Genomic DNA, 15,837 nt, shown 5'->3' on the forward strand with positions numbered 1-15,837 from the left:
AAATAAAGAGACAAGGAATAATGTTCTCTTTCATATTTACCGCCCCCAAACATTATCAATCAATAGGGACAACTGTCCAATAGGGACAATTCTCAAGGCCTAAAGACATTAAGAGTATTTGATGAAGAAACAGTGGGGAAAAAAACACTGTACTGAGCACCTAAGTGCCAGGAGCTGGGCTGCCACAGGTGGTGTCTGTGGCCCCTGATTCTCACACCTGCAGACAGAGATGAATGTGCCTGAGTCTTGCCCTCTGTGTAGTGACATGATCCAGGACCTTCCTGGGGGGGAGGGTGAGAGGATTCACCAGAGACAGAGCATGGAGCAGAACCGGGAGACGACCTAAGTACACTGCTGAGGGGAGCAGCGGGTGCAACAGGAAAGGTCTGTTGCACCATGTGGGAATCTCCCTGGCCGGCCGGGAATCAAACCCGTGCTGCGAAGGCTGCGGAGAGCTTCACAGCGCTGCCCTCAATCCACTGCGCCACTGGGGAGGACCTCATCTCTTCTTTTGATGACAAAATATATTATTGAGCAAATGAATATAATAAAGATTCCAGGAGAACTTCCAGCCCAGGTGCAATGAACACTCCAACGCAGACATAATTAACAAGTTTGCTTACTTACAGCTCTTTCCATTTAAAGATTCATGGCTGGGGTCTCAGCACTCCTGTCTAAACAAAGTTGCATTTCAAAAGGGTTGGTAGCCAGTCAAGCTGGTCTGTCTCTCCAAGGCCATCTAAGGATGTCTGCCTCTTTCCCCACCTCACCACCCCACCGCCCCTTGCTGGTCCTGCTTCCAGGTCGTCTGGGGACTTTGCAGCAAATGGTTGTGCCTTCTGAAAAATAATGCTATCAGTGTAAGAAATATGAAGACAGTTATTATAAAAGGAACCATTTGTCTTTAAAACAGTGATCAGACTTTACAGGGCTACCCAGGTCTGGGACCTCACATATGAGTAGTAAAGCTTTTCCTGATGTCACCATTCCTGAAGTACCGCTTGTTCCCCTGCTTGGGTAAAAGGCCAGGATTTCTACATTTTGGTATGTTGGCCCTTTGAGCCATTGGCTTAGAAGGTCAAGGACTGGGGGAGGGGAAAGGGAGCCAACAAAGGAGACCCACACTCCACTGAGGACCTTTCAGCGGTCTCTGACTTGGTTGTTCCTACCCAACCCCCACAATGCAGTCTAGGCCGGACTTCCAAAGAGCTGAGTGAGGCCAAGACTTGGTGTTGACGTCGGATCAGGTAAGGTCCTGGGACCCTTTTCCCATTAGGCCTACCCAGAGTGGTAGAAGTAGAGGCTGATCACCTTTTGGGGAGACCTCAGTGATCTCATTTGGCTGGGAATCTTGGAATTCCCCAGAAAGGAAGGGATGGTATGTTTATAACCTCTGGTGTGTGTGTGAGAGAGCGGTGTGTGTGTGTGTGAAATCTCCACAGCTGCAGCCACAGAGATAGAATGGGCTTTACCTGAGGATCTGTGGGCAAGTCATGACTGAACAATGATTGGCCTTGCCAGAGCCTGCCGGGGATTATACCGGCTCAGCAAAAGTTAAGATGTGTCAAAAATCTCCAAGAGGGGGATGGCCAGAAAAGCCTCTGTGTGCTCCCCTTCCCCTTGTTGCAACATCAAACACAATGGGAGGGAATCAGAGCAAACAGATCATTCTTGAGACCATGCTTAAAAACTTCAAAAAGGGATTCTCAGGATACTATGGTGTTAAACTCAGTCCTGGAAAGTTACATACATACTGCAAGCTTGAATGGCCAGCACTGGGCATCGACTGGCCGGCAGAAGGCACTCCAGACACCCTCACTGTTCTCTGAGTCTGGCAAAGAGTCACCCATGAGATAGGGCACCTTGATCAGTTCCCATACACTGATTCCTGGTTACAAATTGCCCAAGCCCTTCCCCCACGGGTATGGTCCAGTCAGAGCAGGCAGAGTCAAGGAGACATTTTTCTTGTGGCTACATACGTCTCAGGGAAAAAGAAATCTCCAAGAACAGTTCTGCAAGTTTGCCAAGCTTGTGTGCTCTACAACCCTGAGACCCAAGTAAGTCAACAACTGGTTAATTCAGCTTTTGTGGCATAGGCAGCCCCAGATATGCAGCAAGAATTACAAAAACTAGGAGGCCTTGCTGAAAGAAACATCACCCAGTTAATTAAAGCAGCTGATGAAGTGTTAATAGAGAGGCGGCATTGAAGAAAGAGGCAAAAAACTGCGTAAAAAGGGAAGTCAGTTTCCTAGCAGCTGCAATACAAAGTCAAAATGTTCTACCAGGTGCCCAGGGCAGGCAAGAGTCCTGGACCCTCCCCCAAAACAGACCAGGCAGCCACTAGCCAAAGACAACCCACATACTGTAGAAAAACAGGGCACTGGAAGCATGACTGCCCCAGGTGTAAAAAGCCCCCTAGCCAGTTGCACGGATCTGCCCAGTATCAGCAAACACCAGGCAGAGGCAGTTTCCTTGAAATGGTTAATGCTTTAGACTGACAGGACTGGGCTCAATTGCTTTTGACACCCACAAGCCCATGGACAATGCTGCAGCTGGGACCAACCTATAACCTTCATAATAAATCCTGGGGACATTCAAAGGCCATTCTGACAAATGTAAAATAAAAGGACACCCGTCAGACACAGATTTACCAAGCTGGAAGCTTAGACTGCCTTTAAGATACCTGAAAAAGCCTCCCTCTAACTTAATCTGGATCCCAGTAGGATGTCATACAAAGGGGTCTTCTAATATTGACTGTTTCCACCCCAAAGAAAAACTCTAAGACACAGGAGTCTTAATGTCAAGCTAGTCTTGTTAGGGGGAAAGGATGTCCTGAGCTAATTCCATACAGGCTTTGTGGACTCCACCCCCACTCCAGACCAAAGCCATTAAGACACTGGGAAAGGCAAATCCCATCACCACCAAAGGGAAGGTTGCTGGGACCAGAGGGTGGAGTTAAGCAGCCAGGTTTGATATAAAATCCAGACATGTGGGTCTTGCATTCTCTTCTTGGCCTCATGGCTCTTGGCTCACCGCCAGCTCTCAGAGTGCCATTTGGGATTCCAGATCTGCGTAATGGGTAGGATGCTTTCTAGACTTTATCTCCCACTTTTTCTCCCTGAGTTGTGCATTTCCTCATTTTCCCTTCCCTTATAAATAAATCTTTTATTAACCTTTTGTGTGTGCCTGCAGTGGAGTATTAAGTCCCTTTTAAGCAGGTGGGTGAGGACCCATAGTCAGGCAACCCGTTTTTTACCAGGGCTACCCTGTAACAGTTTGGCGTCCAATGTGGTTTCCAAGCTACACCCGTGGTTGACCAGCCCAAAGTAACTTTCCTTGCATTGGTCACCTGCACTAGGTCTGCAGGACTTGCAGTGCAATCTTTGTCTCATGTCTTGAAAAGTCTGTTTTTTCCCCATCTGTACAGTTCTCTCTTGTGGGTGTGTTTTTGACCCAAACATGGCTTCAACCATGAACTTACACAGTTTCATCCCTAGCTTGAGTTCTTTCAGTTTTCTTCTGGCCTTGAGTTTAAGTAGCCTTTTTCCGTTAAATATTACCACCAGTTTCATAAATGTAAATAATTTGATGAAGCCTGGTGTGCAGCACATGATTTTACTTCTTTATACATACATGGGTCGTTTACAAGCCATCCCTTTACAATCTTGTATCTGGCTGTTTTTCTGATAGCATGTGTGAGCACCATTGGCTACACTGTTGCTTCTCTGAGAACTAGATGCTCCACTCCACCTATTGAGACCAAGCAGCAACAAATTCAGGCTCTTAACATACCTATGCAACAACAGATTCAGGCTCTTCAGGCTCTTGATTTAACTACTAAGAGCATGAGGGATGAATACCATTCAGTTTTTGAGTCAGCTTTTAAAAGCATGCAGGATCAAGTGGCGCAGCGGTTGAGCGCTGGGTTGCGAAGCTGCCCGCGGCCTCTGCGGCGCCGGTTCGATCCCCGGCTGCTCCCCGGACACCGGAGGAGGGTCCCACATGCCGCCCGCTGCTCCCCTCAGCAGTGTACTTCGGTCCTTCTGCCTGCTCTGCTCCCCGCTCTGGCTCTGGTGAATTCTCTCACCCTCCCGCGCTTCTGACTGTACCCAGTGCATGTATAAACAAAACAAACAAACAAACCAGCAAACAAATAAATAAAGCATGCCTCTATTAATAAATAAATAAATAAATAAACTCAATAAATAAATAAATAAATAAATAAATAAAAGCATGCAGGACCAGATACAGGCTGCCCTCTATAAATTGGATGTGGCGGAGTCTCCACTGATGGCGGAGTCTCCACTGATGGCGCAGGGAAGGGCTAAACCTTCCCCTTCCCATGAGGACTGCAAGAGGGCAGAATTAGAAGAGGAGGATTATCCTGTGTTAAATACCTTAAATACATCAGGACAAAGTCTTTCTCCATGTGACAAGGCCCCTCCTGCGCAGACTCCTGAGGCTTCACAGCCATCACTGTCCTCCAAGGAGGAAACTAAAATGGCGTCTCCTCCCCACACTAGATGCAGCACCCATTTTGGCAGGAAGGATCACCCTGAGGCAGGACACTTTCCTCTCAAACAGATGCTGATGGGTGGCATGAATGAACATGGGTGACCTGCTGGGTACTTTTGGTTGCACCATCCTTTTAGCACTGCGGACCTCCTGAATTGGAGGAGCTCTGTCCCCCCGTACTGGCAGGCTCCTAAGAGGATGGCAAATTTGTTTGCCTCTATTTTGTCTCCCACCACCCTAACTGGGCAGATATTCAGTCCATGTAACATACTTTACTAACTCTGGATGAGCAAAGAATGGTATTCAGAAAAGCCAGGGAGGAGGCTGACCATCTCCACCAAGAGGATAGAGAATCCCTAAAGCCAGCGATGGTTGTCCCAGTGATAGATCCTGAATGGGACCCTAACAATGGAGGAATGGCGATATTAGAACTATATAAAAAATGTTTATTGGTAGGACTGCAGCAGGGAATCCCCAAACAAAAAATTATTAACAAAATATTACAACTTGAACAAGGAGCTAATGAGGATCCATCAGAGTTCCTTGAGAGAATTATTCAAATGTACACCACCACACCGATAAAAACCCAGATGCCCCAGAAAATGCTTGTCTGATCACTATGGCGTTCATCACATATAGTGCTCCAGACATAAAGAAAAAGTTAGCAAAGGTGAACATCGTCACAGAGATGAGTCCGTCCCAGGTAGCGGACTTAGCATTTAGGGTTTGTAATAATAGAGAGGACAGGAGACTGAAACCTGTGGCTGTTTTTGTACAAAGAGACCACAGGACAGGGTTTCAGGGAAACAGTAATGGAATGAGACATGAACCCAGAAGTGAACCCATGAGAAGTGAACCCCTAGGGAGAAATCAATGCACTTATTGCAGGGAAGAGGGACATTGGAAGTAGAGTTGTCCCAGGTTACAGGGAAGCGGCAGACGCAGTAATTACAGAAGGCTGGATAGAAGACTGAGGACACCACGACAGGATGATTCACGCAGGGGTTACAGGAGGGGATATAGACGGAGTACACAGAACCAGGACAAAGGAGAGAGGAAAGAAGACAAATGGTAGCACAGAGCAGAGGCTCAGATGACGATAGGGAATATGGACAGAGAAGAAATCAAGAGCCCAGTACAGAGGAAAGGAGACAAGTGATAGCACAGAGTAGAGCCTCAGGTGAAGATAGGAGGGAATACAGAGTTGAAGGAATCTGGAGCCTAGTGCGGAGGAAAGGAGAAAAATGATAGTTCATGGAGAAGGTTCAGATGAAGAATAGAGGTGCCTGGGGGCTCCACTAGATCTAAAGAAGCCCATTAAAATAATCCTACCAGAGCCTCGGGTAACATTCGCTGTAGGGGATCATCTGATTGATTTCTTGGTGGACACTGGAGAGACATATTTGGTTTTGAATTCTAAATTGACTAGAGTGAGCAAAGAGACTGTACCAGTCACTGGGATTACAGGATGGCCAAAACAGAAAGCCTTCTTACAACCTTTGGAGTGCCGGCTGGACACCACACAGCTCCAGCACAGCTACCTGTACATGGAAGAGCATCCAATCCCTCTGCTTGGTTGTGACCTTTTAAGTAAGCTCCACACACGAATTATATTCTCACCCAAAAATCAGAGGCTTCGCCTACAGTTACCTCCAGAGCATGCTCTGTGATTCCAGATGTTACTTACTTAAGATGCTCCACCAAAAGGTGAAGTTTTACCTTCAGAAATTGTTGAACGAGTAAGTAAATGGGTATGGGCTGATGGGACCCCAGGACATGCGAAAAATGCAGAGCCTATAAAGATAGAAGTGATAGAGGGGAGCAAAACCCCGAGAAGGAAACAATACCCCTTAAAGGAGGAGGCCTTGAGGGGAACTGAGCCAGTATTGAAAAGGTTCCTTCAATCTCCACTCATTCGGCCCTGCCGCTCACCGAACAACACTCCGATTCTGCCAGTGAAGAAACCCCATACAGGCGAGTACCATTTGGTCCAAAATTTAAGGGCCATTAATGACATTGTTCGGGATTTACATCCCACTGTGCCTAATCGCTACACATTATTAACTGCCATACCTGGTGACTTTGGGTGGTTTTCAGTATTAGACCTTAAGGATGCCTTTTTCTGTATCCCAGTAGATGTCCAGGATCAACTGCCTTTTGCCTTTGTCCAAGAACACTATCCAGTATTGCTGGACTGTGCTTCTACAGGGGTTTAAGAACTCCCCAACTATTTTTGGGGAAACACTGGCCAGGGATCACAGGAAGGTTCAATTAAACCAGGGTGTCTTATTGCAAAATGTAGATGATTTATTGATTGCAAGTCCGGACTATGAATCTTGTCTGGAAAACACCATAGTGGTACTGAACCAGCTGGCAGAATGTGGCATATGGTGTCACCTAATGAGGCACTGATATGTAAACAAACGGTGATGTATTTGGGGTTTGAAATTAAGAAAGGCAGACGGAGCCTGATGATGGAAGGAAAACAGGTAATTTCAACCTTTAGAGTCCCCAGCAACTGACGATGGTTAAGCGGATTTTTGGGTATGGCTGGGTTTTGCAGTATTTGGATTCCTAACTTTGGGCTAATAGCAAGACCCTTATATGATGCTCTCAAGGGCTTGGACTCTGAACCTTTGTATTGGACTCCAGAATGTCAAAAAGCCTTTGATGACATAAAAGTAAAGTTGATCTCAGCACCAGCATTAGGGCTTCCAGATCTTAGGAAGCCATTCAAACTTTATGTACATGAGAGACAGGGGGTTGGCCTAGGAGTGCTAATCCAATTGTTGGGGCCAGAAATGCAGCCTGTTGCATATCTGTCCAAACAATTGGACCACACCACTAAGGGATGGCCTCCATGTTTGCGTGCTGTGGCTGCCACTTGTGACCTCATACATGAGGCAGAGAAGTTTACATTGGGTCAGCCCATCACTGTGTGTGTGCCACATCAGGTCTTGACATTGCTGGAGCAGAAGGGTGGACTTTGGTTGACCGCTGGGAAAATATCAAGCAGCTCTGTTGGACAATCTGAATGTGAAACTACAGGTTTCTAATTTCCTGAATCCTGCCACACTGCTCCCAAGCATGCAAGGAGACCTGAGGATTCCACTTTAATCCACAACTGTTTAGAAACCATAGACACAGTGTATGACAGCCCACTGGATCTAACTGACCAGCCTTTGCCGGATCCAAGTGGGAGCTATTTACAGATGGCAGCGGCTTCATGGAGCAAGTCTGTTGATGCATGGGATACGCAATGGTGACACTCCAGAACCCCGTGGAAGCCAAGGCTCTTCCAGCAGGTATATCAGCACAGAAAGCCGAATTAATAGCCCTGACCCATGCCTTGGAACTCTCGAAAGGTAAAAGAGTCAATATATTTACTGACCCCAAAATACTCTTTCATGATTCTCCACATGCACAGGACCATTTGGAAGGAGCGGGGACTTCTTACCGCCAGTAACAAGGATGTTAAACACCCATTAGAAATCCTGGCCTTGCTAAAGACAGTAGCTTTACCATCAGCTGTTGCCGTGATGCATTGTCCTGGCTACCAAAAGGGTGGGTCTGACATGGCAAAGGGCAACAGGGCAGCTGATCGGGTGGCTAAGCGCTGCCCGTTCTGCCCTCCAGGGTGCACTCATCCCTCTTGTGGACCTGACTCAGTATGCTCTTGACTACACTGAGCGGGATGAGGAGAGAGCTCGTGCATGGGGATTTATTGAGTTTGACCTCAGCTCCAGTTGGAGAGTAAACTCCCATGGCATGATACTCCTCCCGGAGGCCCTGGTATATCCGGTGCTAAAACATGTTCATGAAGGATCTCACTATGGGAGAGATGCCTTATTAGAAACTGTACACCCATATTTGAAGGGCCCATATTTACATAAAAGAGCACAATGGATCACCTGAGGTTGTCAACTATGCGCCAGGAATAACCCCAAGACTGACTCCCACCCTAAAGCCATTGGGGTTCAATATCGGGGCAAGTGTCCTTTTGAGGACTGGAAGGTGGACTTTACACAAATACCTAGAACAACAGGCAGCTTCAAATACCTATTGGTTTTTGTGGACACGTTCTCAGGATGGGTGGAAGCATTTCCCACAAAGATGGAAAAAGCTTCTGAGGTTGCAAAACAGCTGCTGAAGGAGGATAATCCCTCACTTTGGATTACCCAACTCCATCCAGAGTGATAATGGGCCGGCATTCATCGCTGACGTCACTCATGCAATAAGCAGTGAGTTACAGATAAACTGGAAATTGAATGCTGCATGGGGACCACAGTCTTCTGGACAAACTGAAAAAAATGAACCACACCTTAAAGAAAACCTTGGCAAACTGTGCCAAGAAACACAACTTCGTCCCTCCTCCGCATAAGAGTGGCACCTAGAAGTGGGTTACAATTAAGCCCCTTTGAGATTGTGTTTGGAAGACCCTTCCAGGCCTCAGTTCTGGAAGCCACCCGGAAATAGCCCAAGATTGTCGGATCACACAATATGTGAAACACATCCAGGAGGTTCTGGCAGTAATTCACAACTTTGCAACCTCGAGGATCTCTGTGCCTCCTAATCAACCATTGCATCCCTTCAGACCTGGAGATCAGGTCTTACTGAAGACTTGGCAGAGCGGGGATGCCCAAAACCAGCTGTCAGAAAAATGGACTGGTTCATATGACGTTTTGCTGAGCACACATACTTCTTTGAAACTTGCAGGCATAAAACCCTGGGTACATCATTCCAGAGTTAAGAAAGTGCCAGAAGGAACTGACCCAGAGACAAAGTCCCACTGGTCTGGTGAACCCATTGAGGACTTGAGATATTTATTTAAGAAACCGACAAAAACTCGAATGTTACTGACTTCTTTTGCAGTTATTGTTGCAGGATACCCAAGGACTCACTTTTCTGAAGAAACCCTAAGAAAACTAACATGCTCTAACCAACCTTCTTCCTGCCAAAATTTAGGAGTCTACCCACAGTCAGGCAACCGGTTTTATATCGGGGCTGCCCTCTGACAGTCTGACAACTTTAACAAACTTCCTCATGAGTGGACCAAAAACAACCCCAGGCGTGGCACTAACCGAGCTCTTGTTATTGTGGATTTAATTCCTAAGCCCTGCCACAAAGACCTCCAGTACCTACTTCTGTTGGAAACCTCAAAGGGGCATCCAAAATGCTGGCTCGACATAAAAAGATTTACTTTGATAAAATGTCAATTTTGGTAAAAACAGGGCTCTCCTGTCCTCCCAGGTCTGTTCCCTCCAAAGATATCTCCTCCTCAAATCTTATCCCAGGTCCTGTGTCTCTGTGGGAAATGCCACAAACCCTTTGACTCACACTTCTAAGATCTGTGCCACAGACAGCCCTTACCTGGCCTGTGCTCAGGGAGTGTATCAGTGTGTTTGTTGTTTATTTGGTGCCTAACCTGTCTGTTTTGACTGGAAAAAAAAATGCACTTTCAATGTTAAAATCCCCTCACCATACTAAGAGAGATCCCCTGACCATCCTATTTGTAGTGGGCCTGCTGACTGCATCTGGAGTGGCTGAGAGCCTCAAATCCATTAAAAAGGGCTGAGTGGACAACTTAAGTCAAATTTGAATGCTCTCATTAGATCAGCCCTAGCCCTCCAACGCCATCTTGACTCCTTGGCAGCTGGAGTGCTCCAGGGCCTGCAAAGACTAGACCTGCTCACTGCTGCCCAAGGAGGTGTCTATCTGCATTTACAAGAACAATGTTGCTTCTATGAAAACAAGTTTGGGGTGGTTCAGAAAACCCCCACCCAGCTGCAGGACAAAACTGATGGCAGGAAAGAGGCCCTTGGCAGCCAACCAAGTAAGATTCCTCCTCCCTGGGGTTCCAGTGACTCTCTCATCATAACTGCCGCTGGATAATAATCAGGGTTCCCTTAAAAAAAAGTTATATAGGTGATGCCCTATGAGAAAAATCACAAGGGCATCAAAGGGAGAAATGATGAGAAAATATATTATTGAGAAAATGAATATAATAAAGATTCCAGCAGAACTTCCAGCCCAGGTGCAATGAACATTCCAGTGCAGGCATAATCAACAAGTTTGCTTACTTACAGCTCTTTCCCTTTCAAGATTCATGGCTGGGGCTTCAGCACTCCTGTCTAAACAAAGTTGCATTTCTGAAAGTTGTGGTAGCCAGTCAGGCTGGCCTGTCTCTCCAAGGCCATCCCCAAATGCCTGCATCTTTCTCCCCTTGCCTTGCTCCCCTTGTCTGGGGACTTTGCTGCAAATGGTTATGTCTGCTATCAGTGTAACAGATATGGACACAGTTGTGTATAAAAGGAACCCTTGGTCTTTAAACTGGTGCTCAGAACTTACAGTGCTACCCAGGTCTGGGACCTCATGCATGAATAGTAAAGCTTCTCCTGACTTCACCATTCCTGAAGTACTGCTTGTTCTTCCTCTGCCTGGTAAAAAGTATAATTTATTTCTACAACACCCCTCCTTGTCTGGGGACTTTGCAAATGGTTGTGCCTGCTGGAAAATGATGCTATCAATGTAACAAATATGAAGACAGTTATGTATAAAACCCATTTCCCTCTCAGTGGAGACAGATCATAATACATATTTTGCTTATCTTTTCTGCAGACCCCCACACCCCACAGGCTTTTTTCTCCATCCCTGACCTTTACTTCCCAGTAACAGTTGTCACCCAGAGAAAGTGACAACCTGATTTGATGCTTTCAAGGTCCCAAATATCTCTTATGCAATCAGAATCACAGGTCAGACACTTCCTGTCAGGAGAGATCTTAAGTGCGGTCCTATAAGGACCTGGATCCAGAGTGACAAACTCTGAAGAGAGAAGTACCCATTATGCAAGGCCCCTTACCCAATACAAGGGCACAGACCACCTCACCCCAGGTGCTTAGCTATGTAGGGGGAGGGATATACCCCCTGAAATGTGAGCCTCGTGACTCCAGGCCACAGTCCCCCAGCAGAAAAGGAGCTACAAGACTTATTGGGGGTCAGATATGTCACAGGAGCCCTGGGAACCCACCTGGCCCCTAAGGACAAAGGAGCCCCTTCAGCACCCATGACCACTCACCCCCCACCCCAGCTGTGTCACAGCTGCACCTACCCCACCCCCATGGAGGGTGCAGAGTCTGTGCCCCGCGAAGAACAGAAGGAAAAGCCAGAAGCTGAGCAGCCCCAGACAGAACAGATTCACTCACAGGCCTGGAACTGCTCCTTCTGCCAACTTGCAAGAGACACGCATGTCACATGAGGGACTCTAGATACTGACATATCAGGGTCCACGCCTAGTTTTCTACAAAAGAGTGACAGTGAATGCATCTATCTTTTAGATTCACATGCACACACACACACCATGCTGCAACCTTCTGTGACAATTAAGCCTGAAAGCTTAATACCGAGGGATTGAGAGCTTGGACACCAATTGAACAAAATGACCATCAAGTTTATGCTTATCAAGTCATCAGCAACGCACCCATCCTGAAAACTAGATTTTCTTGCAAAAACATTCTGGAGATCACAATGTCAAGGACTGCATGTACCTGAAATGAATGTGCAGCTTCACTCTAAGTCATGGGTAAGAGGCTACACCCCAGCCATGCCTGTGAGCAGCCCAATGATGTTGTCTTCTGGGACAGCAAAGGCCTGTGGAAGCTGGAGAACATAGAGGCTGATAGAGCTTTCCAGTGTTTCTGAATAAATCTCTTTGTCAATCAAATAAAGAGAAAGTGACAACTTGATGAACTACACATGGAGGAGACTGTGACATGAGTGAGGAGACTCAGAACACTGCAGCAGAGGGTCCTGCCCACTCAGGAAGGTGTGGAGAGGGTTCTAGGGGGAGAGAGAAGTGCAGAGTAGGGAACATGGACACACACTGAGAAGATCAAACCCCAATGACATCTCTCCACATTTTAAGGGTGATAGAAACAAAATCATCCCTGTAGGTGATTTTGAGAAGGTCACAAAAATTTTGAATTAACTCATCAGTTTCTTCAAAGAATAGCCAAAGGAAAATCAAGCCTACAAGAATACCCTCTCTGTACAAGCAGAATAATGGTTCATAGATGTCCATGTCCTATTGCCATGAACCTGTAAAAATATCCTTAACAGAGGAAAGAAACCTGCAGGTGGGGATAGTAATGGGACATGGAAACAGGGATGCTTTGTGGATCATCAGGTGGAAACAGCCACATGAGCCTTAACAGCCGTGACCCTGCACCTGTGCTCAGAGACAGTCACATGGTAACGGCAGCAGGGCCATAAAGAGGTTGCATGGCAGGCTGTGTAGACAGAGGTTGGGGTCCCCAGTCAATGCAGGGGGCTCCTGATCCTGGGAGAGGAAGGGGCTCCTGGACAGAAGGAGCTGCCACACCCTGGATTTAGTCCCAGGACATGGGTCTCAGGTGTCTGCCCAGCAGGCATGTAAGATGATAACAGTGCAAGCAGGGCCCTGTGGGTCAGGGGAGGATCTGGAGGGAGAACCAGGACCACATGATGGATATGGACATATGAGGACCCAAAAGTGTCACTGCTTTGGGGGAAGATGGAGCGGGGGATGTGGAGAGTCTGGAGAGCAGGTAGGGAGGAAAGGGTAGGTGAGAAGAGGAGGACAAAACACATGGACAGGAGGAAGGAATCATAAGTTTTATCAATTTGCTGACCAGAGGCAGACCCCAGACTCCTGACTCTGCTGTGGAGAGTCACCCACAAGCCCTAATGACCAGATGGGACGTGCCTGCCCCCCTCAGCATGTGCCACACAGACTCTTTGAACAAGTGGCCCCAGGGGAGCCCCTGAAATGACTGAAAGGGGAGCACAGGCATCTTTCCCTCAGTGCCCCAAGGCCATGTCATCCCCCACCCCACACCTGCCTGGGAAAGAGGAAGCAGGTCATTTCCTAACACTCAGGTCAGACACAGCAAGACTCTGAAAGGCTGATGGGGAAAACGTGAGTTTCCCAACTGCATGAAGAGAGAGATGGAATGAGGGAGTATTCACAATTAACATTGATAGAAATAAATAACATTTTCTTGCAAACATTGTGTAAATATGTGACAAGCAACTACACCTGTACAAGCTGAGGGAGAAAAACTTACATTTCCATCTTGTTGAATTGCTTGATAAGAAACAAGATCATGTAAATGGATGGGTGGCTTACGTAATGTCCTTAGAAAAGAAGATATTTTAAATTTTACTTTTTTTCGAGTTCAACCATCTAGAAGAGATGGACAAATTCCTACACTTTTCAAGCATCCAAAGCTAGATAATAAAGAAATAGTATACCTAAACAGACCAATTACACACAATGAAATTGAAACAGTAAACAAAACATCCCCCAGGAGCAGATGGCTTTACAAATGAATTCTACTAAACATTGAGAAACAAACTAGTGCCTATTCCATACAAACTCTTTCAAAAAAATGAGAGGGAACAGATACTACCAAATACATTTTATGAAGACAGCATTACCAAAACCAATCAAGGACAGCACAACAAAAGGAAACTGCAGGTCAATCTCTCTAATGAACACTGATACAAAAATCCTCAATAAAATCCTAGCCAATAGAATCCAACAATGCATCTAAAAGATAATTCACAACAACCCAGTAGGATTTTCCCCAGGGACACAAGGATGGTTCAAAATCTGAAAGTCAATTAATGCAATCCAACACATCAACAAAAAGAAAAATAAAAGCATGTGAACATATCAACAGATGCTGAGAGAGCATCAGACAAAGTTCGATATGCATTTATGATAAAGGCCCTCGAAATTCTTGGGATAGAAGGAACATACCTTAACATAGTAAAGGCCATATATGACAAGCCCACAGCCAATATCATTCTCAATGGTGAAAAACTGAAAGCCTTCCCCTTAAGATCTGGAACAAGACAAGGATGTCCACTCTCACCACTGCTTTTCAATACATTACTGGAAGTCCTAGCTGCAGCAATAAGATAAGAAAAAGACATAGTAGGAATCCAAATAGGGAAAGAAGAAATAAAACTATCACTAAGATAATATACATTGAAAACCTCAAAAACTCCACAGAAAAACTAATCAAAATAATCAATCAGTTTAGTAAAGTAGCAGGATACAAAATCAACATACAAAAATCAGTAGTCTTCCTATATTCAAACCATCAATCTGAAGAAGAAGAAATCAAAAAAATCATCCCTTCTATAATTTAAACCAAAAAAAAAAAAAAAATTCAAATACTTGGGAATACACCTAACAAGAAGTAAGGAACTATGCCGGAGACCAGCCTCCGGCAAAATGTCGTGTCAGGGGTTCCTGAAAAGATGAGACGGCCTCGGAAACTTGTAAGAGGCTGAAACTTAAGGGCTGAGGGGAAGGGGATGAGGTAGAATGAGGAAACACCAACACTTGGCGAGGTGTTAGTATCTTCTGCCGAAAGACTCAGCAGGTTCTTTATTTATACATTTTTTGCAAGCAGTGAGATTACATTATCATGTGCATAGAAACAAAGCAGAAAAAAATCAGTGCATCTCTTTTTCCATAGGCTTTTGGCCACTACGTGCTCTCAGTAAGAAGGCAAACTTCAAGGTTAATAAAAAACTAAGCCTTACACTAAAACTCATTGTTTCAGCTAAACAATAACCTAAGACAGTTGATAGCCGCCAGTACATCCCTATCAGCTAAAGCCTGAGCAAGAAAAGACTTTTCTTATTCTCATGGCCTTCAGCCGGGGACCGGCTGCTACTCAGCTATCAGAACTTTTTCTACCTAGAAACTCCTTAACTCAAATAGCTTCATTTAAAATCTTTCCCAAGAAACTAAAAGAAGGCAAAAGAAGGATCTACTATAATTATTGTGTTGTAATGCTTGTCAGGCATGTTCAATAAATTGTCTCTCATTGTCAAGTGGGCCAAATTGTTTAATAACTAATTTCTAAACAGATAAACAGATTTTCCGTGCTGCTTATTTGCAGTATACTGATGCATATAATTTAGTGCCTAATGTACTTTCTGGGAAATTTTTCTCTTTTTATGACCAAGAACAAAAGTGAAGGGATGTTAAATCTTCAGCCCCACAGTGTGAGACAAAAGGAATCTTCGGCCCCATGGTGTGAGGACCTTTAGCTTCGGCCCCATGGTATGAGGCCCTTTGAGCTTTGCTGCTTGCCAGTGTCTTATCTGGCTGGGGCATCAAGGCCTCCTGCAGCAGAACAATACCAAGAAAACTGAAAAACATTGTTAAAAGAAATAGAAGACACAAAGAAATGGAAAGACATCCCCTGTTCATGGATTGGAGGAATTAACATTATCAAAATGGCCATCCTACCAAAAGCAATTTAC

Source organism: Talpa europaea (assembly GCF_964194135.1).
Source record: "Talpa europaea genome assembly, chromosome: 2".
NCBI lineage: Eukaryota > Metazoa > Chordata > Mammalia > Eulipotyphla > Talpidae > Talpa > Talpa europaea.